The 22564-nt window shown below is 44.6% G+C and overlaps 1 protein-coding gene across 6 annotated transcripts in view; it reads right to left on the bottom strand.

Moving 5' to 3' along the window:
• Greb1 (growth regulating estrogen receptor binding 1) overlaps nt 1-22564 on the bottom strand; it is a 137818-nt gene that overhangs the window by 77243 nt on the left and 38011 nt on the right. The window contains exon 1 of one of the 6 annotated variants that reach the window (XM_074049182.1): nt 10364-10588. The exons of the other annotated variants lie outside the window; for them this stretch is intronic. The gene's annotated coding sequence lies outside the window, so the exon portion shown is untranslated. Of the gene's footprint in view, nt 1-10363; nt 10589-22564 lie in introns of those variants that run through there. 6 annotated transcript variants of the gene reach the window in all.

Raw genomic sequence — 22564 nt, 5'->3', positions numbered from 1 at the left:
AAATTTCTTTTCAATTGTTAATCCTATGATGCCCTATGTTGTAAGACAGGAAGCTGTGAGGAAATTCCACCCTCAATTACTCTCTGGTAAAATCCCTTTGCTTAAAACATGAATTTTGATCGCACCTCACACAAGTAATTAAGGCACCTGAGAGTAAGCATAAGTACATGTGCAGAGCGCCCCATGTTGTATGACAAGACCTTGTCAATCAAACCTGTCAACCACACTAGCCCACTCTGCAAAGACCACCCAGATTTTTCCCATGTTTGCCCTCTCAATTTATAAGGGCCCTCTCAAACAAAAGGAGACCAGCACGAACTTCTATTCCATCTGGCAGGGACCTACCACAGCTTTTTGTTGTGGTGACTTCCCTTCCCTGTCAATGAACTTGACTACATTTTCACATCTTACTTGAATTCTTCTCCTGAAAGATCCAAGTACCTGAAATCTTCTGACCACAGCCTCCAGAGACCACCCGACCTGTGACAGAGGTATTTTGAGTCCCAGTGAGGCAGAAAATGAAAGGGAGGTCGTCTGCTAATGAGACATCAGGTTTAATGCACTTCCGGAAGCTAGAGGTGAGAGGGCACTTGTAGCTGCTGCAGGCACTAAGTGCTGAAGGCATGAGGTATGATGCTTGCCAGGGAAGCTGCCCAGCCTGCGAAAGGGTGAAAATGAGGATTCCCTGCAATAACAACTAGAGAGCCCCTGGCCCCACCCCCTCCTGGGGCTCCTTGCCAAAGACCCCCATGCTCATCTCCCTGTCAATCAAATCAACCCCTGGAAACTAGTCTGGCTCCAGAGACCTATGCAATTCCCACTGACTCAGACCTGAGTCCCTCAAAAACAGCACCCGCCAGTCACCATGCTCCAAAGCTCCTAATTGACCTTTTCTGCCTCATTTCTAAACACATATGGAAACCCAAGGGCCATCTAGCATTTAAAGAAGAAAAGAAACACAAAACAACTTCCAGAAGTAACCAAAGAAAAGACACCAAGAAATCAGAGAAAAACCAGGGATGCAGAAAGCATTCTGAAGAACAAAACTCTAACTACTACCTTCAAAAAGAGACTGGGGACCACAGTCAGCTTTGCACACAGTGTCACACTCCTCCACAGGAGGAGCCCTGGGAGGTGAGGCGTGTCATCCGGATGCCTGGGGAGAGACCCGTGCTAAGGCTAGAGAGCTAGGCAGGAAAGCTGGCAGACAAAGCCACCTGCTTCCCACGTGCAGAATCAGTAAGAGTCTTAGTTATTCTGTGACATGTGCCTCTATTGTGCCAGTTCTGCTACAATGTTTGTTTGGAAATTGCAGATTTATACCAATGAATTACAACACAACAGAACAAATCAAACACCTTGTGGGCTTCCTGTGTGCTAGGCATGTGTTCCTCTGCAAGACACCTGAAGGTGGACCCAGCAAAATGGTGCCCAACTACAGTGAGCTACGTGGGATACACGAAACCACGTAGCACACACACATCAACATGTGCCACCTCCAGTCACCACATGATTTGAGGCCTGCCCCTGCACATGGGGCCTGAGAACCTTCCGCAGGAATCCAGAGTTCCTTCCTGCCTCCACCGCACAGTAACACAAGCTGCAACCTTCCCATATGCACACGTCCACGTGCAAAATGTCCTCTCATTTATCAGTGCCCTTCGAGAAGTTTCGTATTTACTGCAGGACTTAGGTATTTCTTAACCATTTACACATGTGTAGGCTGTGTTACCCATTTTTTTTAGGCTTTTATCTCTTCTTAAAATGTGTCATTGATGAAGTTTGTGAGTGCTACGCCCCAACCTCGTGTTCTCCATAAATGCTGTGGTTTCTATTGCACAACCCACATGGTGCAATGATTTTTAGGAACACGTTAGCGATGTTACAGCAGAACTGATCGTATGTCTGTCTTCCTGTACACAAGTTAAAATTTTTCAGTTCCTCTGGTCCCTGGGAGAAACAGAGGGACAAAAAGCATGGCATGATGACTTTGGATTGGAAAGCATCATCCCCACCTCCAAATTTTGTCCCAATCACTCCTAATCTCATTTCATGACCTGCTTGGCTTTCTTCCTGCCCTAACTGAGTTAGAATCTGCTACCCGGGTAGGACCAATTATTGGGTTTTGATGTTGTGAAAGAAATCTGTGCATCATTTATTTTGTTCCTCCGTGAAATACAAAATATGATTCAAACATAAATAATTAAACATCCACTCTTGGCTTTGGCTCATGGAAACATAGCAGAATCTCTGGGGGAGTTGCGGTGCTAGGGTTCCAGTCCCAGCCTCCTTACCCATTGTTAGCTGGGTAATCTTGGCCAGGGCTCCTGACTGTCTGAGCTCCAGCTTCCTTGACCGTTAGTGGAGATAGCAATGCTTACTTCAGAGGGGCTTTGGGAGGATTAGATAAAATAACCTTGAATTTAGCAAAGGCTGGTGGCTCCCCTTAGTGTTTGGCTATTTCCTTTTTTTTTTTTTAAGGATTAGAGATGTCTTTGTTGGTCACAAATATTCTTTCATCTATTTTGCATTGTTTTCCCGAATTGAAATATCTTCTCCTTCCCAACTCTCTTAAATTTGAAGCTTAAAAATTAGGGGAAAATGGACAATTGGAAGGTATGAGACCTCTTAACTTTTAAGAACAACTCTTCTGGCTCACAGCAGCCATCTCTCCTTTGTTCTTTCTCTCTCCTTACCCTGGAGTTTTCACTCCTTCCTTCCTTCAGCTATTCACTGAAACATTCATGGGTGTCTGGTAGGGATATTGGTGACTTAGCTTCCCAGAGCCTTGATTTTTCTCAGCAAATTGGGGATTAAAATATTTTTAATCCTTAAACCCAACAACTCAAAGATCTGGTGGCGCAGATGAACAGGAGTTTTGCTGGGAAGACTGAAAATTCCCCCTACAGACCCAAACACCTACAGAACAATGAGCCTGTGACTGAAGATACACCACCAGGCTCACTGAGCTATGATTCATCACTGTCTGCTGTGGCAATCAGGAATCATTTGGATGGCTCTAGGTCAGAATGACCCAGTTGCCCCACTTTTTTTTATTTTTCACTGCATAGTCTGTGGTGAATCTTAAAACAAAAACTAAAGACGTAGGAAAACATAACCGTGATAGATTTTGCTCAAAGTAAGATTACGAACACTGCCCTTCAGAAGCCAGCTCCAATCAAGAAAACCATGCACACTTGACCTTTTCTCTTTCTGGACACCACTGAACACAACTCTAAATTTCACTGAAGGGGGCAAGCCCAGGCCTCAATATCAGAGCTACCTTACCGTTCATTACCTGGTGCTTAACACAAATAAGATCCATGAGTGTGTTTATTGAAGAAATGCTCCTCTAGGCAAGTTAATTGCCAAGCAATAAGAAAAAAGAAACTTAATAACCCAAAATATCTGATCTTTGCTAAGCTTTCCAGGAAAAAAAACTAACATTTTCTATATTATTCTTTCTAATGTTGACTCATTAGTGAGACCAGTTTCTACACATTTAATATGACATATTCAAATGGAAAAAAAATGTACAAAATAATGATAGAAAGCAAAAGAAGTGTGTGGAAGGAGAGGACGCCGTGTCACTCAAATCCTTAGCACATGATCTAATTATATATAATTTTTTTTTTTGGTGGTACTGGAGTTTTGAACTTGGGGCTTCTGCTTGCTAGGCAGGTGCTCTACCACTTGTGTCATGCCCCCAGCTCTTTTTGTTGTAGTTATTTTTCAGGTGGGGTCTTGAGCTTTTTTGTGCAGGGTCAGCCTCAGACCACAGTCCTCCTACTTGCAACTCTGGTGAAGCTGAGATGACAGGCACGGGCCACCATGCCCCACCTGCTTGTTGAGATGGAGTCTCACTAACTTTTTGCCCAGACTGCCTCCAACCTCAATCCTGCCCATCTCAACCTCCCTAGTATCTGAGATTATCAGCCTGCAACACCATACAAGCCCAGCCTCTAAACTTACTTTTTTAATGCACAGAAAAAGACTGAGAGTAAATACATAAAATGTTTACAGTGGGTGTTTTGGGAAATAGAATTGTGGGCACATTTTTTCTTGTTCATAATGTATTTTTCTAAGTTGTTTTATAAGCGAGCACATGCAGTTTTTATAAACGACATTATAATCACGCAGTTCTATCAAATGAACAAAGTCCATTTCCAGGCTGAACACTCTGGAACAGATGGAAGGACCCGGATGCTGGCATATTCCCCATCTGCCTGGACCATCTCCAGCAGGAAAGTCACTGGACCTCTGTGAAATCAGTGGTCCAGCTGAGAGCCCTCCTTATAGCCTGCAGCCCCAGCACAGCACCTACTTGCATACTTCAGATGACAGCACTCTTAGGGTAAACTGGAAACTCTACTGGGAAGCAAATGTCCCCAGGGGCTGTGCAGGCACTGTGCAGGTTGTCATCCTGGTCAGGGACTATGTCACTGTTGGGAAGTTAAGGAGCAGCAAATGACACCTGCCCACCCCTTTACCCCAGTCTACTGACCTGGGTAATCCCTTTAAGGGTGACAGTCATGGCCCGGGACTGGAACACTGCACCAGGGAACTGGAGTGGCTTCCTCTCCACAAACACCAGTCTTTGTCTTTCCAGGCCAGCCCCAGTTGGACTTTGTCCAGGCAACCCTCACTTTAATTCCTTTCTTTTTAAGAATCGTGTGTATTAAATTTGAGTAGATACAAGGGAATACTTGTAAAATGTTTACATTACAAAGATTCACCTGGTCTCCACTTGCAGTTTCAAAGCAAGTCTGTCATCACCATCTTTGAAGGCCCCTTGTCCCTCACCTGTCCAACCTTCCCAGGTACCCAGTGTTCTGAATTTGCCCCTCCCTTGCTTGTATTCATAAGTTTAAAAATTTTCAATGTAACTGTTGCTTAATTTTAACCTAAAATTTAACATAGATTTTTTTTTTTCTTTTCTTTTTGGGGGAAGATCCACTCCAGTACACAGAGGAACCCTGGGGCTCTTTATAAAATGCAGGTTCTGTTTCAGCAAATATGGGCTACAGCTGGCAATTTAGCATTTCTAACAAGCTAACCTAATTTTAATTTAAATTTCACCCTAAGCAACATATCATTCAGTTTTTAGTTTCTAAACTTTGTCACCTCATGCTGTATAATTTTTCTATAATTGGCTTATTGCAATGTTTCTGAGGTACGTGGAAGAAGTTCACTCTGTGAGTAACTAGCTTTCACTCCTGAATAGTATTTTATTGTACAATTTATTTTTCCAATCTATAGTTGATGGCTATTTCTAGTGTTTGTATGCTATTGCAAATAACACTCAGATATTATCATCTGTCTCCTATTACAAACACAGCTCACGGTGCTGCTGCACAACTGTGGGGGGCGCCATTCACACTGTGGGCTACATTCCCAGCATCAGGTAAGCAAGTGTTTCAGTGTTCACACCCTTCTCTGCCTTGCCCCATCAGACTCCATTTTTGCAGTCTGGTGGATGTGAAGTGGTACCTCACTGTGGCTTTTAACTTGCTAGTGAACTTGATACCTTTTCATGCTTACCAACTACCTGTTTCTCTCTTGTTCCTTTCCAAACTCCCAACGTATCCTTTACGTTTTTCTTACAAACCCCAAAGAAACTTCTATGGATATTAAAAGTTTCTTCCCTATATTCTGAAAACTATCCTCCAGTCCACCCCTCTCAGTCTTCTAACAGGAAACTATTCCATCATTTTAAAATGACAAAGAATAGAACATTTATACAAGCAAAAAATCCTGCTGCTTTCAACCAGGAAAGAGATTTCTGTCACTAACAAACTTTCAGGTATGTGAATTTGGAGTAGGTGGAAAGTGAGAGAAAGGTCTCCGTCCTTGAAAAGTCATCATCCTCCCAGAACAGAGACTGCTGGACTTCTGTGGCATCTTCTTCAGACACAATGGCCAACACATGAATTCAGGGCCCTTTCCCTGAATTCATCATTAAGTGGAACCTGAATTCATTCAGTGGAACCTGAAGTGTTCCACTTAACCTCAGGGGCACTGTTTTCCTGGGGATGTGTCCTGGTTGAAAGAACTTGATTTTACAACCAAAGAAAGACTGATTCTGACAATTTGTGTATTTATTCAACAGGTATTTGATGGTCAACACACAAAAGAGACAAGCCTTCAAAAAAATTAAGGTAGCTGAGCATCATGGTGCATGCCTGTAATCCCAGCTACTTAGGAGGTGGAGGCAAAAGGATTGAGAGTTCAAGGCCAACCAGGGCAAAGTTAGTGAGATCTTATCTCAAAAACTAAATTAAAAAAAAAACAGAAGGGCTGGAGGCATGGCTCAAGTGGCAGAGTGCTAGCATGCTTGAGGCCCTGAGTTCAATTGCCAATACACACACACAAAAAAAAAAAAAAAAAAATTAAAGGGAAGGGAAATTGAGGGATGAAGGAGCATCCATAAGTTCTACAACACTTTGGGATCCTGTATCGCAGTACAATGGAGGTTGTGAACTTTAGGTTTAGGATTAGGTGACATATGCACCTGGGCCAGCTTACCCATTTCCTTTGGAGCATCCATCACACAAACAATTCACACTTCAATGTCTGTCTTTCCACAAGACCATGAACTCCAAGAGGGGAAAGACCACATCTATTTTATTCATTCATCTCCAGAGTCCTACTAGTGCCACCGCCTCAATATTTCCCTATTAAATGATTGAGTACAGTCCTACTGCATAGAGAGACAGCCATCAGAAAAGATAGACCGGGGACAGGCTGTTCATCCAGTCCACCAGGTGCCCAAGCTCTCCTCTAGGATCAAGTTTCGCTTCCCATTAGCTTAGCCTCTCACGAGGCCATCTTCCTAGAGTTCAATTACAATGTTATAACCTTGGCTTTTTCCAAAAACCTTTATGGAAAACAGCCATATGGTGTGGAAAGCTGATTATGAAAAGCCTATGAGAACTGGACCTTAGCAAGGCAAGTTGTGGCATAATTGCTTTGACCTATAGGCTGAGACAGGCACAGCCCCGGTCACAAAACAGAAAAAGTAGAACAACTGCATCTCCTAAACTTGCATTCAGAGAAGCAGGAACGCAGGTTTCTCCTGTTACAATGTCGCACCCCTCCCAAGAGCCTCTGCTCCACCCTGTTTGCTGCTATTTATAAAAGGCCTGAAGGAGGGCTTGAGACTTCTTTGGCTTTGGTTTGGAGGGCTTTTTGGGCTTGGGTTTTTGAGGGCTTTGGCTTGATTCTTTCACTTTGGGCTTTTTGGTGTAGGAAGCTTTTGGAAGGGGAAAGAATTACTGAAGGGGAAAGAATTCCTAAAGGGAAATTGCTGAAGGGAAAAATATGGCTGAAGAGGGATTGATAGAAAGTCTGCACTGAGAACTTTAACATAGGCCTTAGCAAAGCAAAGCCAAAGAAAGAACTTTAACACAGGCTTTAGAAGCTAAATAAAACCCAAAGAGAACATGGGACAGTGCAAGATAGAGGACCTAGACTTTGCACATCTAAGCACCAAGGCTTTAAGAAAGCTAAAGAGAGAATGCTAAAGAAAAGCTGCAAGCCTGGGGGCAAAAGACTTTAAGAGCGATTAGGCTAAAGATAAGCTAAGAAAAAACATGGGACAGTGCGAGTCTAAGGATAGAAGATTTAAACAAGGTTTTAAAGAAGACTTCAGAAGCAAGTTTTAAAGAACTGCGAGGAGTAAGGCCTTAAAGAATAAAGATAGAGAAAAGAAGCAATGAGGGTTGGGCATCTCCACCTGAGTGCCCGACACACCTGACCCCACTTTCTGTCTATCGAGTGTCTTTTCTGAATCCCCAGTTGCTCCCAGTTAAGCCCAGTTAGGTTCAGTAATAACCAGAAGAGAGAGAAAAAGCTCGCTCTAACAAGGGAGGGAGCTTGAAAACAGCGCCCCCTCCAATATGGAATTGTCTTTAGCATTTTCTGGTAGATGAAGCCTCCCATATCATTTATATTTGGTTCCACAACAACACTATAGAGAGTAAAATAACCCACACAGCCATAGTTGGCCTAAAAGCAGCCACCAATTAAGAAAGCATTCAAGCTCAACCACACCAACCCCTAAATTACAAAAACCAACATGACCTCCTATAATACAAACTGAGTTAATCTATTCCCCAATAGATGAACTAATGTTAATGTTAGTAACAAGAAAAAATTCTCTGAGCACAAACTTATATCAACAAAAATTACTTTGAAAATGTAATGCCAAGGGAAAAACATCCTTTTCCCTAAAGAACTGGCATGCCTCTTCCTTTCTGACAACAGGGCAATTACCTCTTAGCTCTTCCTCATTTTGTCTTAACCACCAGATAATAGTGATACATGCATACAAAAAGTAAGCAGCTACGAATCTCAAGGAACACAAAAAACTATTCAGGGAAAAAAAAAGAAAACTAAGGGCACTACTACATGGTTCAACTGTCAAAGCATTTTCACGGCCACGACGTACGCACTGAATTGAGCTCTGAAAACCATAAATGACTATGTTCTGTGTGGGTGGAGGGCAGGTGTGTATGTCTGTGTGGGGAAATAGGGCATGTGTAAAGACAGGAAAAAAGCCTAATCTGCCATATCAGAAAGATAATAAATATTATCTAGCATTTTAAAAATCAAGTAGCAAAATATGCCATTTAGAAATATCAAGATAATTACCCAAACAAATCAGTTCAAAGGATTTGAAAGTTGTTGCCTACAGAGAACAAGAAAAGGGATGAAGAAGCAGAGAGCTGCAGAGAATATACAATTAGTATTTAGTATGCAATGTCTTACTGAATCATGTCCACAATTCTTGTTTTACTAATGAGAAAACTGAAGCTTGGGCTGGTGGAATGGCTAAGTGGTAGAGTGTCTGCCTAGTAAACGTTAGGCCCTGAGTTCAAACCCCAGTACCATCAAAACAAAAGAAAGGAAACTGAGGCTTAGGGTATCAAGAAACCAAGCTCACACAGCTAGGCCAGGATGTTAATGCAAGCTTCCCAAACCCAGAGCTGACCATCCCCACCACACTGTATTCTCCCTTCATAAGGGAGTTAGTGACACAAAGGGAGAAAGCTTGAGCCACATGGTCTCCTGAAGTGCCAAATGATGTAAAGAAAGTGCCAAAGCTGAATGAAGTGTGAAGGACACTTGCTCAAAGGGAAATGTCATCATGAAACCCATTTTTTAAATTGTGAAAAAGAAAGTGGGAAAAGCAAGAGTAATAGAGGGCAAATTTGATCAAAGTACATTATATTCATGTATGGAAATATCACAACAAGTCCTCTCACTTTGTAGTTAATATATGCTAAGTTTTAAAACTTGGGTTATATCAGTAATTAATCCACATAAACTCAGTCCCAATGGATCTTTTTTTTACCAGAACAAGCTAAATTAGTACTTTTTTGTTCTTTGCAGTCCTAGGAATTGAACCCAGCTTCTCAAGTTTGCTAGGCAAGCGCTCTACTACTTGGGCTATGCCCCCAGCCCTTTTGTTTTTGTTTTTTAAAATAGGGTCCAGGGTCCACTAACTTTGTAGGGACTGGCCTCAAGCTCTCAATCCTCCTGCCTCCACTTCTGAGTAGCTGAGATTACAGGAATGGCACCACCACACCTGGCCTAAGTTAGCACTTATAAAAGTAAACCTTCAATAAAACCCTACAGAAGATCAGCTACCTTCATGCAGGGAGTAGGTCTTCAGAAGCTCCACCCACCAGTGGGGAAAAGAGTCACCTGGCTGCAGGACAGTGCTGGACTCAGAAGTGAAGAGTTTTACAGCTGAGGATCAGTGGGAGACCTCAGAGCACAAAAAAGAAATGGTGCTGGGTCCAGGCAGAAGAGGAGTGGAAGCAGGGCAAGGAACATCTGGGTGCATGGATCAAAACCAATTCTACAACGTGTGCCCAAAAGCTGGTGCCCCATTTCATCCCATGGCTGCTCTGTCCCCAAATGCAGCAGCTCTGGCCCAGGAAGTGATGGCTGTACCTCATCCCGAGAGGCAGAATTCTGTCTGATCACAGCCCCTCTGTTGGAACCCAAATGAGGCCCAAGGAAAGCTAAAAGGCATGTCATTCTGCACGAATGACACCCGTGAGGATCAGGACATGCTCATTGTAACCCTCACCAGTTACGATGCTCAGAAAATGTGTTTAAATCATAGTCATGTCAGAATGAAGGCAGGAAGACATCCACCTAGCCAGAGTCATGTTAGGTTGTATGTGACCCATCCCAGTGGTTTAACCAATGAGATCTGTCCTTCTAGCTATCCAGAAGTCTGCAGGGACTTCCAAAACCAAGCTCCTTCTGCCATTTGGAAGGTGAAGACTGAAGTCCCATTCCAGACCAGAAGAAGGAAGACAGGCCCTCATAGCGGGAAGACACTGCTTACCCAGAAGTCCCTTTCAGTGGGCCCTGCTGACAGTGCACTGGCCAGAACTTCCTCTCATGACCACTCAGCATCCAAGGGCCCAGGAAGTCCAGTTTTTAGCTGGTTATTTTGCTGTCCTAATGAAATCAGGGTCTGGCAGGAAGGAGAGGGTGGACAGAGCTTTCTGCACAGGCGGCCTAATCCAGTGTGTGTTGAGTGATGACGAGAAGATGAGTGATGTGTTTTGGAAAGCACAGCCTGAAAAGCAACGATAAGAGCAAAACAGACCAAGGCCAAAGCTGTCCCAGACGAGGTCATGCTGACCTTCTAAGGAGAAGAGGATGTTCAGACAGGACATGGTACTGGGAGGCAAATGCAAAAAACATCACAGTGCCTTTTACAGGTCTGCAGAAGGTCTATTTGTGGCACACAGATGGATTTTAGAGAACACTCCAGGGCGCAGGATTCTCCATGTTGCCTCACTTCATCCTTGTACAGCCCAATGAGACAAATGGGAGAGAGTTACCCAGAGAGACTGGGTAACTCGCCCAAGGCCACACTAGGAGGTACATATGGGACTTGAATGCACATCTGTCATGCTCCCAAGCAGTGGGACAGCATGCACTCAGGGTAGCATTTTCACTACAGCAGTACCATTGTGAATGGATGGACTGAGGGCTATAGCACAGAGATGAGGCCTGTTACAGAAGAAGAATTCGGTTACGTTCCCTTCCTTCTCCTTTTCTATGCAGGCATGGAAACTGGAACTCCTGTTCCAGTTCCATATTTGGGAGACTACACATGAGATAGGCAGCATCTGCCTGTTCTGCTCAGGCCACAACACTAGACGCTGATCCGGCCACCCTTGCAGGACAGGCTGACTGGCCACCCTGACCTTGGCTTTGTTCTTCAGAGCCTCAGAGCCCTGCCTTGCTCCTCCATGGCTATGATGTCTAGTTCACACTGCTCCACCCATTTAGACCTCATCTGGATTAACTGAGAGCGGCCACAGCCCACCCCCTGCAGACCCTGCTGCAAGCTACTACCTTCCGAGGTCATAACCCAGCCTTACAAAGTGTGTCTACCTTGTTATCTGTGACTAGCACCTGCTATTGACAGCAGAAAGAGAGGAAAAGGTGAATTTTATAGCTGGATTTTCAATAATATCATTATTTGGGGTACAAATTTCCACTACCAAAATTAAATGCAATGTCTACTAGTGTGTGTGTGTGTGTGTGTGTGTGTGTGTGTGTGTGGTGGGCCAGGGGTAGAGCACTTTCCTGGCATGCACAAGGCCCTGAGTTTTATCCCCAGTACTGCAAAAATAAGTAAGTAAATTAATTAATTAATTCATAGTTATCCCCTGTGAATAAGGAGTTCTTGTGCCGAGACCATCTGAGCCCCAAGGAAAGACTTTCCCTGTGTGTCAGCAAGAACCTTCCCACCCAGAGCAGATGGTGTTCTGTGTCAAGCACCTTGAACCAATTTAGATGGGTCAGTCTAAATTGGGCTGGAGACCACACAGGCTACTGAGCTCGGCAGCAGGAGGCAGCTGGGGCAAAGAAATGGCTAAGGCCTCCTGAGGCTGGTCTGAGAAGTGACACTTGCTGTGCATCTGGAGTAGGAATATTCTGGAATAGGAAGGAGATAGGTCAGGGAGTGAAAATGTCAGGGCTGTTTGCAGGTCCTTCTGTCTTTCCCATTTCATTTGAATCACAATATCAGGGCTTCTGCTTATGACACCAGACATCTGTCCAAAACATCCATGGAGCCCAAGGTTGGTAAGGGAAGAACTCTGCAGGGTTCTGAGTCAGGACAGGATGCCCACTTACTGTGCTGGAGGAGAGACACATCTTACGAAGTCCACATCTGTGCTAATGTTCAAAGAAACAAATTTTTGTGGCCCTTCTACAAACAATATCCAGAGACCAACAGCAATTAGTTAAAAGATAGAATCCACTGATGACTTTTATGAGCTGGAAGGTGTCAGACAATGTGTATAGGATTGATGGGGAGCATTTTATGAACCCTGATAAAATGTACTGAAGACAAGAAAAGTTCTGTTTCATGCCTGCATAGGAAAGGAAGAAGGAAGGGAACCTAACTGGATTCTTCCTCTGTAACAGGCCTCATCTCTGTGCTATAGCCCTCGGTCCGTCTACTCGCAATGACACTGCTGCAGTAGAAACACTGTCCTGAATGCTCACACTAATTGCTCCTGGGCAAGAGCATCCCCCGGTGGGTCTGCCTGTGTCCTGCACCCCACTGGAAATGTGCTATAGCCATGGTGATGTACTCGTGGACTTGAACTTGCTCAAGCAGAAGATGGGCCACACCTGTCAGGGATATAAGAGCCACATGTTCAATGGCCTCCCCCTTCAAAGCCAAAAGCTCCAGGAGGGCAAAGATCACATGCCCTAGGTTCTTGCTGTGAGCCCAGTGCCCAGTGTAGAGTCCCACGTAAAACTCAGTACAAGTGGCCTCTGTATACACAGGTCCCATATCCATGTTTCAATTAACCTCATAAGGAAAATATTCCAGAAAAAAAAAGTGTGTCTGTGCTGAACATGTACAGACTTTGTTCCTGGTCATTATTCCCTAAACGATAGTTTGACAACTATGTGCATAGCATTTATGTTGAATCAGGTCTTTTAAGATGATTTAAAGAATATAAGAGAGCATACAGAGGTTCTACGCAAATACTATTCCATTTCAAATAAGGGACTTCAGCATCCATGGATTTTGGTAACCTCAGGGGTCCTGGAACCCCTTCCCCAAGATACCAAGAGATACAGATCAGACCACTATACTCAGTTGACGGCCATGGGGGGCTCAGCAGAGTTAGACTTTGTGATCCTCTCCCAAAGACAGAGGATTAAAAAGCACCCACTCACTGGACAAGCTACCCTGTTAATTTCCATCATGGAACTGACTTCAAATTAGCATTAATGTTAACATGTAAAAAAAAAAATCTACTTAAAAGTCCAATCATGAAAATAACACAGAGAGATGGACTGAACCCTCCAACTTGGGAGTGACAAAGCTCTGTAGACCTCCCAGGAGTGGTCTCTGCTCCTTCTCCTCCCCCAGGCACAAATTAGAGACTTCCTGTATATGGCACCATATTGGGAATTGAAAGACCAAGAAAACCAGAGATGATATAGCCAGGTTAGATCAGAGAGTACCATAGGTCACCTCAGGGAAAACCTGGGACAACAGTGCCTAAATGCAGTACAAAGATAAAAGCAGTATCAATGCCAGCACTTCATAAGATTTTCAAGCAAGTGTCCAAGGAGATTTATTTACATGACTCAGGAATATGAATGAGCTCCTTGAGGATGAGGCAGAGGCTTGTGTGGCTGAGAGAGAAACCTGACTGAGGTTAAGGGGTCTGAGATGAGAAGTGAAGCAGCTGAGTTTACAGCAAGGGAACCTTGCAAACCCAATGAAGTTTGCAAAGACAGATGTCTGCACGGGCCACGACTGTTCTTCCTTTAAAATTTTAGTGACTTACATACTCTGAATTCAACTGTGTCATAAGAACAGAGACCAGCATGAGTCCAGCTGTCCCTGGGTGAATGCCAGGGATTCCACTGCGTGCCCAGTACTCAGCTTCCTGGCTGAGCAGATGGTCAAGATAACACCGGTGAATACACCACCATTAGCCTGTCAGCATCAGAAATTTACCTGCTAACTGTGTGACCTAGAAAAATCACTTCATCTCTCAACTTCACTTTCCTCCTCTGTAGAATGAAAATAGTGGGTATCTACTTATGGCAAGTAGGATAAAGGTCCCCCAAAAATGGCCATGCCCTAGTACCTAGAATCTGTAAATGTGTGGCCTTTGCTGGGAAAAGGAACCCTGTAGAGGTAAGGTAACAGATTTGAGATTGGGAGGGAATCCTGGATTACCAATCACAGGAGTCCTTTAAAGGCGAGGCTTTTCTAGCTCAAATGGGGAGAGATGAGACCAGAGAGAAGAGGAAGAGGAATGACACCAGAAAGGTGGAGGTTCAAAACCAGACAATGTGGGTAGCCTCCAGAAGCTGGGGAGAACTAACAATTATACCAATGACCCAAATGAGTGAGAAGACAGATTCTCTTCCTTGAGTCATCAGAAAAGGAGAGCAGCCCTGCCTGCACCTTAAACTTACTCCAGTGAGGCCAACCTGGACCTCTGGCCTCCAGAACTGTAAAATAATAATTTTTTGCTGATGTAAACTCCTAAATTCATGGTAATTTGTCACAGCAGCAAGAAGAATCTAATATTCTACCTCAAAGGGCTACAGTAAGATAAAATGTGTCTAATCTATGAAAAGAGCTGAAAAGCGGACTTGGTATATATTAGGTGTTTCATTGACCATTTAGTTTCTAATAGGAAAACAAGATAAATACAGGTCGTGTTCTCACAGAACTTTAGTCACTTGGGGGAGGGTGCTACACAATGAAAGAAGTAATCACCATAGAACGTGAAAGGGTTAAGACCGGAAAAATACAGGATAATCAGAAGAGAGCTGGTGGGGTTTCTAACTTCATGTAAGACTTAAAAATGACTTTTAACGATGGTCATTGACAATGTTCAAAAGCCTTCCTGTAATAATTCAACAAACGGTAACATCTGAATGCCCTATTACCAGAAATACAGGCAGCTATATTTCCAAATCTTACTAACCTACTAGTGGGATTAAAAGAACAAACAATTGATGAATTTCTGTCAGAACTTGTTGGATCTCTACTGTTGAGGAATGTTACACTTGTGAGGGTCTTTTTCCACTTAAATAGTCACATTTAATGCATACATTTTGCTTCCATTTCACTCTCTTCACATATCAGACCTGGAGAAGTTGCCTGAATTCTATTCAAATTGATCCCAAATCAAAATGCAAGTTACTTTTGTAAGTTTTAGCTTTGACACTCTACAAGAGGCAGCCAGAGGCCAGGCCTGGATTTGATGGCCCTGATCAAGCCCCAGCCCTCTCTAACTGCCCTCGCCCTGGCGCTCAGTGGTCGATGCCCCAGCCCTGGGTTTCTGCATCTCTAGTATGTAAGACACAATGAGAAGCCCCAGCGAGAAGAGCAGCAACTATTCTGAGGAAAGAGAGGGGCTGGTGAAGTGGCTCAAGTGGTAGAGACATATTTAGCAAGCCTGAGACCCTGAGTTCAAACCCCAGTACCACCAAAAAAAAGGAAAACATAATCTCATTATCCCATCAGCCCAAATTTATCTTTAAATGAGCAGGTTCTTCTACCTAAAAAATGTTAATGTGTTCATTTTCAACTTTCAATGATTGTGAAGTCATAAATTCCTACCCAAAAATGGATTTTCATACTCCTCCTGACCTTGACATCAGACACCTGTCTGGAAAGAGGCCCCTTTTCTCAGCAGGTTGTCCACAGATAAAAGAGTGATTGCCGGTAATTAAATGTGCATGTACTGATTTGTTAGAGTTACCAACTCTTTTTTTCTTTTGCTTTTCAAGAACAAGCACTAAACCACCATAGCTAGTAAAATACGTACAGGTAAGGGAGGACAAAAAAAGAAAGAAAAACACTCCCTGGAAAACTCTCTGGGTCTTGTGAAATTACCAACATCTTTTAATTACTCCTAAATGTTTCACTCCTAGCTGTTAAACATAATAGAGATAAGAATTGTATTTGCACATTTAAAACAGACCATTAGCCTGGGCTGGATCTATTACTGCTATATAAAACAAGATGGATCTATAGAAGAATCCTTGGATAGTGATGGCAGCTCTAGGAAATCACCCTGTACCTGGCAGTTACAAAATACAAAACACTTCACTGCAGTCTCAATAACCAATGGGTAAGGTGACTACTTGGTCACATTTTTATAGATAAAGAAACTAAGGCTGCACGCAAAAAATGAAAGTAGAATCAAAGGTTTGATTGATTCAAAACTTTAGTCAACCTGCTCTACTGTCATCCAAGGAAACAATTCACAAAGTAGAAATGTCAAGGAAAAGTCACTTAAAATAATATATTTTCCACATGCCCAAAAGGTTCTAACAAAATCCTATGGCAGCTATTTTATAAGAGTTTGCAGGGAACCATGACCTTTTGGGGATTTCCAAAATGAGAAACAAGTAGAAAAACATTTTCAAATATAATAAAGAAATTTTGGAAAAAGTTACTCACTCACTGAACAAAGTCATAACTTATGCCAGAAAAAAACTTGTCAATGCACAGGTTTTATTAATAGAAAATGTTCTTGGAGAAATAACAGACTTTTAACATAGTAAAGGGTGCCTGTCTATTCCACAGCACACATTGCCTGGGTTTGACAAGGAACCTGTGTGACAGTAGGTACCAGGTGCCTGGGAGAGCAGAGTGACCCTGCAGGGAGTGGCAGAGGGAGTGGCAAAGGAATCAACACCCACTGAGCACAGCAGCCACGGAGCTGTAGGCACTCACCCATCTGCTCTCCTCTCCCCCTCATGGTCCTGAGAAGAGGGTGTGTGATGGGGATTATTCCAGAGGACAAGGAACTGGCCAGGGCCACCACATGATAGATTTATACTTGAACCTCAGGTTTGGATGAGCCCTGAGCTCAAGGAGGGAAACTGCCAAGAAGAAGGGACAGGTGAGTAATTCTGAAAGCCAAGGGCAAGACCCAGGGTTCTGGGAGGAAAAAGGAAGCTATGGCCAAGGAGATGAGGAAGGAGAACACCATAAACCCTGGATGGTGCTCAGAGTGGGGAGAAACTCACCTGTCTATCTATATGAACTATGAATATGTATGGCAGCTCCCCGCCAGTGAGGCATACATTGAGCACTGAGTTCATTCCAGCCAGCTTTCCGGCCATGCCCCATTCCTTCTCAAACTCTACTCCCAGGAACTCAGGCATTTGGTCATCACTCCCTCAAGTTTGGTCAACAGAGACAAAAGCCAAGCTGAAGTCAGCTTCTCCTGTCAATGAAGAGCACCTGATTCCAACCCTTAAGTCTACAAAACTGCCAAAAGCCAAGGAAGCCATTAGGGGAGGCCCTTAGTGTTAGCTGGATAGGGGAACAGGTTAGGACAAGGGATCTGAGATAACATATGCCATGAAAAATGCTTGTTTGCCCCAGGAACCAAGCTTCTGACCAGATGAAATGAATCACAGATGAAACACACCTTGGGAAAAGTAGAACAAGCCACCAGATGTCCTGAGGGGACTCCCACCTCTCCCAGGAACACTCTCCTATGTCACCACCTGACAGTCTAAAGCACCTTCAAGTCAAGAAGGCAACTGTGATGGGCTGAACTCTGTTCCCCAAAATCCATTTATTAAAGTTCCTGCTGCAAACTTACTCAGAAGCAAAGCCATTGCAGGAGTTATTAGTTAAAATGAGGTCACAGTGGAGTAAGGTGGACCCCTAATCCAGTATGACTGGTGTAATTTAGACAGACGCAGGGGAGTACCATGTGAAGACTGGAGTTATGGTGCCACAAGCCAAGAAAGCGCCAGAAGCCGGGAGAGCAGCTGGAACACACTCTTCCCTAGGGCCTTACAAGGGATGTGGCCCTTATGATACCTTCACCTTGGGCTTCCAGCCTCTACAACTGTGAGAGAAATGTCTGATGCTCCAGTCACCTGTTCTGATGTATCATGGCAGCCCTAGCAGACCCACACCCTGAAATAACCTCTTTCTCTATCAGAAGGACTTTCCAGATTCTACCAACATGGAAATTCCCTGCCCACATCCACTTGCAAACCAAAGTCTGCATCCTGCCAAGGAGGGAGGAGAAAGTGAGAGGGAATGACAAGGAAGGAATCATTGGGCCAATGTCCCTGCTTTGAAACTGAGGGACGCAAAGCAGACAGGAAGACATGGACAGTGTCACGCTGCTGAGAGAACAGGACACCCACAGGTTCCCATACCAAGGACTGAAGGCAACCTCCCACCCAGACACACTGTCACCTTAACCCACTGCTGCCAGCTCCATGACAGTGGCAGTCCTGAAAGGATATCTCAAGTCCCTCAGGCAAAATCCTTGGCATCTAACCAGGCAAAATGAAAATCCCTGGAATCTCCCCTCCCCATGGGGATCTCTACTGAGCACTTACAGTTGTCTCACCAGCTGACCCTGGAACCCTGGAGGGTAAAGATGGGGTCTAATGCATGAGGACATGACAAGGGGCCTGGCAAAGAGCTTGGCACCAGTCAATGCCTACTGTTCAAAGTCAATCTCACTGCAGTCACGTGGAGTGGGCACTGGCCCAGTTGTATCAGATGGTCTTCATAAAGTGTGGTGGTGTGACAGGGCTGGGTGGTCCAGGTTTCAGTGGTACAGCGACTGCCACAAACACCTGTCAAGACACAGCCTGGGCCAAACTCTGCAGTCTGAGAAAGGGACGCAGGCGTTGCACATGAGGTAGTTACTACATGCTCTCAATATTTTGAGGAGATGAGATCAGCACACTTGGGGGACAAGACCAGACAGAAAATGGTGGAATGCCAGGCTGGGAGGCATGGACTAGGTGCTAGTGGAGTTTATGGAAAGGGCCAGGAGTAAGAGTTAGAGGAGTTTGAATGATTGCACCCAGCATCGTGAAGCATCCCTTTACATGGCCCTTAACCTCCAGTCAGAAAGCATGACCTGGAAAGGCCTCCTGCCAAAGTCATTTTGTTCACATACATTCAGATCTTAGAACTTGTTCCGGTTATGAACCCATCCCTTCTTAAGGAAAGGCACCCGAGTGAGCTGGGAGGCAGTCACAAAAGGCAGCCCTTATGGCAAGTGCCTTGTGAGGGCAGAAAGAGCAAGATGACAGCAGGCAGGAGCAGGCCATTCAGGCAGTGACAGGCAGCATGAACTCAGAGAAAGGCCACAGGCTAGTGCTGCTGGGAGACCAAGAGCAAGAAAGCAAACTTGACCTTGGAGGAGGAGCTGCCAAGGATGGCTCCATTCTTTACCAGCAGCCTTGCTCATCTGGGTAACCATGGGGCCACTGCCTACACCTATCAGAAATATGACCATATTATGGCAACATAAGTAGGGGTCAAATCATGCATTTTGCACATTAAGAACTTTGGACTTGATCCAATAAATGGTGGTAGAATAAACCCTCTGCTCTACCTCTGTTGTTTCTGGGCAGAAGGGCTTACCCAAAGCAATGCTGCCAGTCTCATGCACTCACCACACCCCACCCATGGAGGAGTATAGACCTATCTCGATCAGGAGAAGACAGCCAGCCATGTCTCAATTCCCCTGCAGGAAGAGCTACTTCAGCCAAAGCCTGTTAGCATGGAGACTTTGTGCCTCTTCCTCTACAATGTAGGCAATTGCCTAGGTAAATCGAGCTGGACTTCCCTCAGATGCACAGCTCAACATCCATCCTGGGGGCAGGGAACATTAGCAAGACCATTTGGCCCTCACACCTTAACCTCAGCAGTGATAAAGGAGGGATTTGGATCTCCATCTGTTGGGACTATGTATGCAGCTGGGACTTGGGTAGGGGGAAGGGAAAGTAACCTATTAGTTCCCAATGTCCCCACAGGAAACCACAGCAGGGTTTGAGGTCTCCGCGAGACATGACCAGATTTGTGTTCTAGAAAGTATTGGTGGGAATGTGACTTGCAATGGAGCCCTGGAAGGAGCCCATTATAACAACCCAGACTTGGAAGGACCCATGCCACAGCAGTCATAGGGAGAGAAAGAAGAGCATAGACTGCCTTTCCCCCTGAATCCCCTACAAACACACACACGCACACACACACGCACACACATGCACACAAAGGATTAACAACGAAATCCACAGCACTTGGTAATTACCTGGTTGTGAAACAAAGGCAGATCCCCAAGTTTCAGAGTGTGGCATCAAAGAATTCAGGAGGGTCTGCACTAGGGAAGAAGCTGAATTCATTTTGGATATATGCTCTGGGAGACCCCCAGCAGAAAGTGGGATGTCCAACTCTAAAGATGAGATATAAGGCACAGAGAGTATTTATTCCTATTATTCATATGTTATTCATTATGTCCTGCAAGATAGGCTGGCGACACATTTCCACTCTAAATGCCTAGATTCGGGTTTGATGATAAGACACTGTGCTCTCATGAGTCTTTCTTTGGTTGTGCTACAATGTATGACCAATATGCCATCCTGTATGGCGAAACCAGCCTCTCTAGGCAACTCCACATGGACCTCTCTCACAAAGCTAAGAGGAGGTGAAAGAATTCCCGTCGCCAGAAGTGTGAATGTTTCACAAAACCCTCATAAGCTGATCAAGAATAATGTCTAAGGACTCAGCCTTGCTCCCAGAGAATGTGCTGTCACCTCCCATCCCCAGAGAGCTGGCTAATGAGTGATCACTCTGGCTCCAGAACATCTGCTCAGTCCTTTTAGGCAGAATCCTCCTAGGAGACACAGGAGGGGATAGCGAAGTGGCCACCTTGAAGCCACCAGGTCAATGCCCCCTGCCCTTCCCTCTGTACTCAGGCCCCCACAGAGAGCCTTGTATCTCACAGGGCTTCCAGCAGACAAGGAGCCAGATGGTGCAGGAAGGAGGACACCCCCATGGGGGAGACAATGGAATCAGGACAGGGGGTGAGAGGTTTTCATATTTACAGCTATTTCATTTAAAATAAGAGGAAAAAAAAAACCCTGATTTCTTCTGGGAGAGTTAGGCTCGGAGATAATCATCATTCTTTCTTTTCTACTTACATTTTCTTCTCATTACCTCTAGACTCTGAGCTTTTTGAAAGCATGTCTTTGTATCAGATTCAATCTCTGTTACCTCATCACCTGTCATTATTCCTGTACATTGGACGTTCAGAGAACATCTAATGAAAGATTGGGTGGGTGGGTGGGTGGGAGGGTGGATAGGTGGGTGGATGGATGAATGGAAGGATGAGTGGATGGATGGATGGATAATAGATGGCTGGGTGAGTGTCTAGATGTATGGATGGATAAATGGCTAGATGGGGATGGAAGGATGGAGGGATGGGTAAATGGATGGATAGATGGATAGGGAGACAGATACATGGTTGGATGGATGTATTCAACATATGGTTAAGTGCCTACCTGTGCCAAGCCCATTGCTAGCCCCTGAAGATAGAGAGACAGATGGAACCTGTGCTGAACATCAGAGGCACTCACAATCTACTAGAAAAAAACGCCATTGCTAAATCATGATAATAGCGTAACACAGAGGAGGGAGCAAAGGACTTACCACAGAGAGGGTACAGGTTGAGTCAGGAAGGAAGCAAAAGTGTGTCCCTCAGTCCCTGGGCTGTCCCAAGCCTTCAGTGGCATTCCCAGACCCAGAGAAATCTCCAAGGAGTTCATTCCAGTCCTTCCCTCTAATGAACCCTCTACAATCTGTGCCCCTCTCCCCTTTAAGAAACATTGCTGAGGGACAACCCTCCCCCCAAAAAAAGTAATTAAGGACACTTCACTAACATGTAAATAATAGAAATGTGATGTGGTATGGTAGAGATTGTTAACCAAGGGGTCAGATGGGGAGAGTGCAGGACTTGGAGTCAGAGCCTCCTAGTTGGTGAATTCCAAGTTCAACAATGCAGTCACTATCTTGGGAAACTAATTCTCTCCCATCTCAGTTTCCCCATATATAAAATAGGTAACATGGCAACACCTTCACTGCAGAATTGCTTAAAGGAGCGAATGAGAACTGCACACAAGCAAGCTCTTCCAATATCTGGCATATACACATTTGGCCATTGGTAATCATCTATCTCCTGCTCCCAGGATTTGGGGACACATTTTTCATTGCCTTTTGTGGTACAGATCCAACTCCATCCCACCTGGTCCAGTCTCCCAATCAAGAAGACTCTTCCCCCAGTCTTTGCCACACTGATCCCGCTCCTATTCCGTCAGAGCAGAGACTCATCTGCCCCACCCCAGGCTGTGACCAGCTTAGGGCCAAGGCCAGGACACAACTCAGCTCTACAGCCCCTGAGCTCAGCTTAGCTCCCACCAGAGTATTACTCAAAACTGGAGTGAGTGAACCAGACTGTGCTGATGCTGCCGGTACCACTATAACCAGATGAGGGTAGCCGGAATTACCAAACCAGACTGCCCTGTCAGTATGTCAGTACCAGTATGTGAAAGACCAGGCCTGGGAAAGTATATCATGAGAAGTGGCACTAAATAAAAGTGAATTATTACAAGGAGGCCACGGCCTTTATTCTTTTTTTTTGGCAATACTGAGAACTGTCGACCTAGAATGACCAGGAAGTGGGATGCTCCTGTTTAAGTT

The sequence above is a fragment of the Castor canadensis genome, chromosome 12 (assembly GCF_047511655.1).
Source record: "Castor canadensis chromosome 12, mCasCan1.hap1v2, whole genome shotgun sequence".
In the NCBI taxonomy this organism is placed as follows: Eukaryota; Metazoa; Chordata; class Mammalia; order Rodentia; family Castoridae; genus Castor; species Castor canadensis.
Note: the sequence above shows the minus strand (reverse complement) of the source record. Positions and strands in the feature narration are given on the sequence as shown.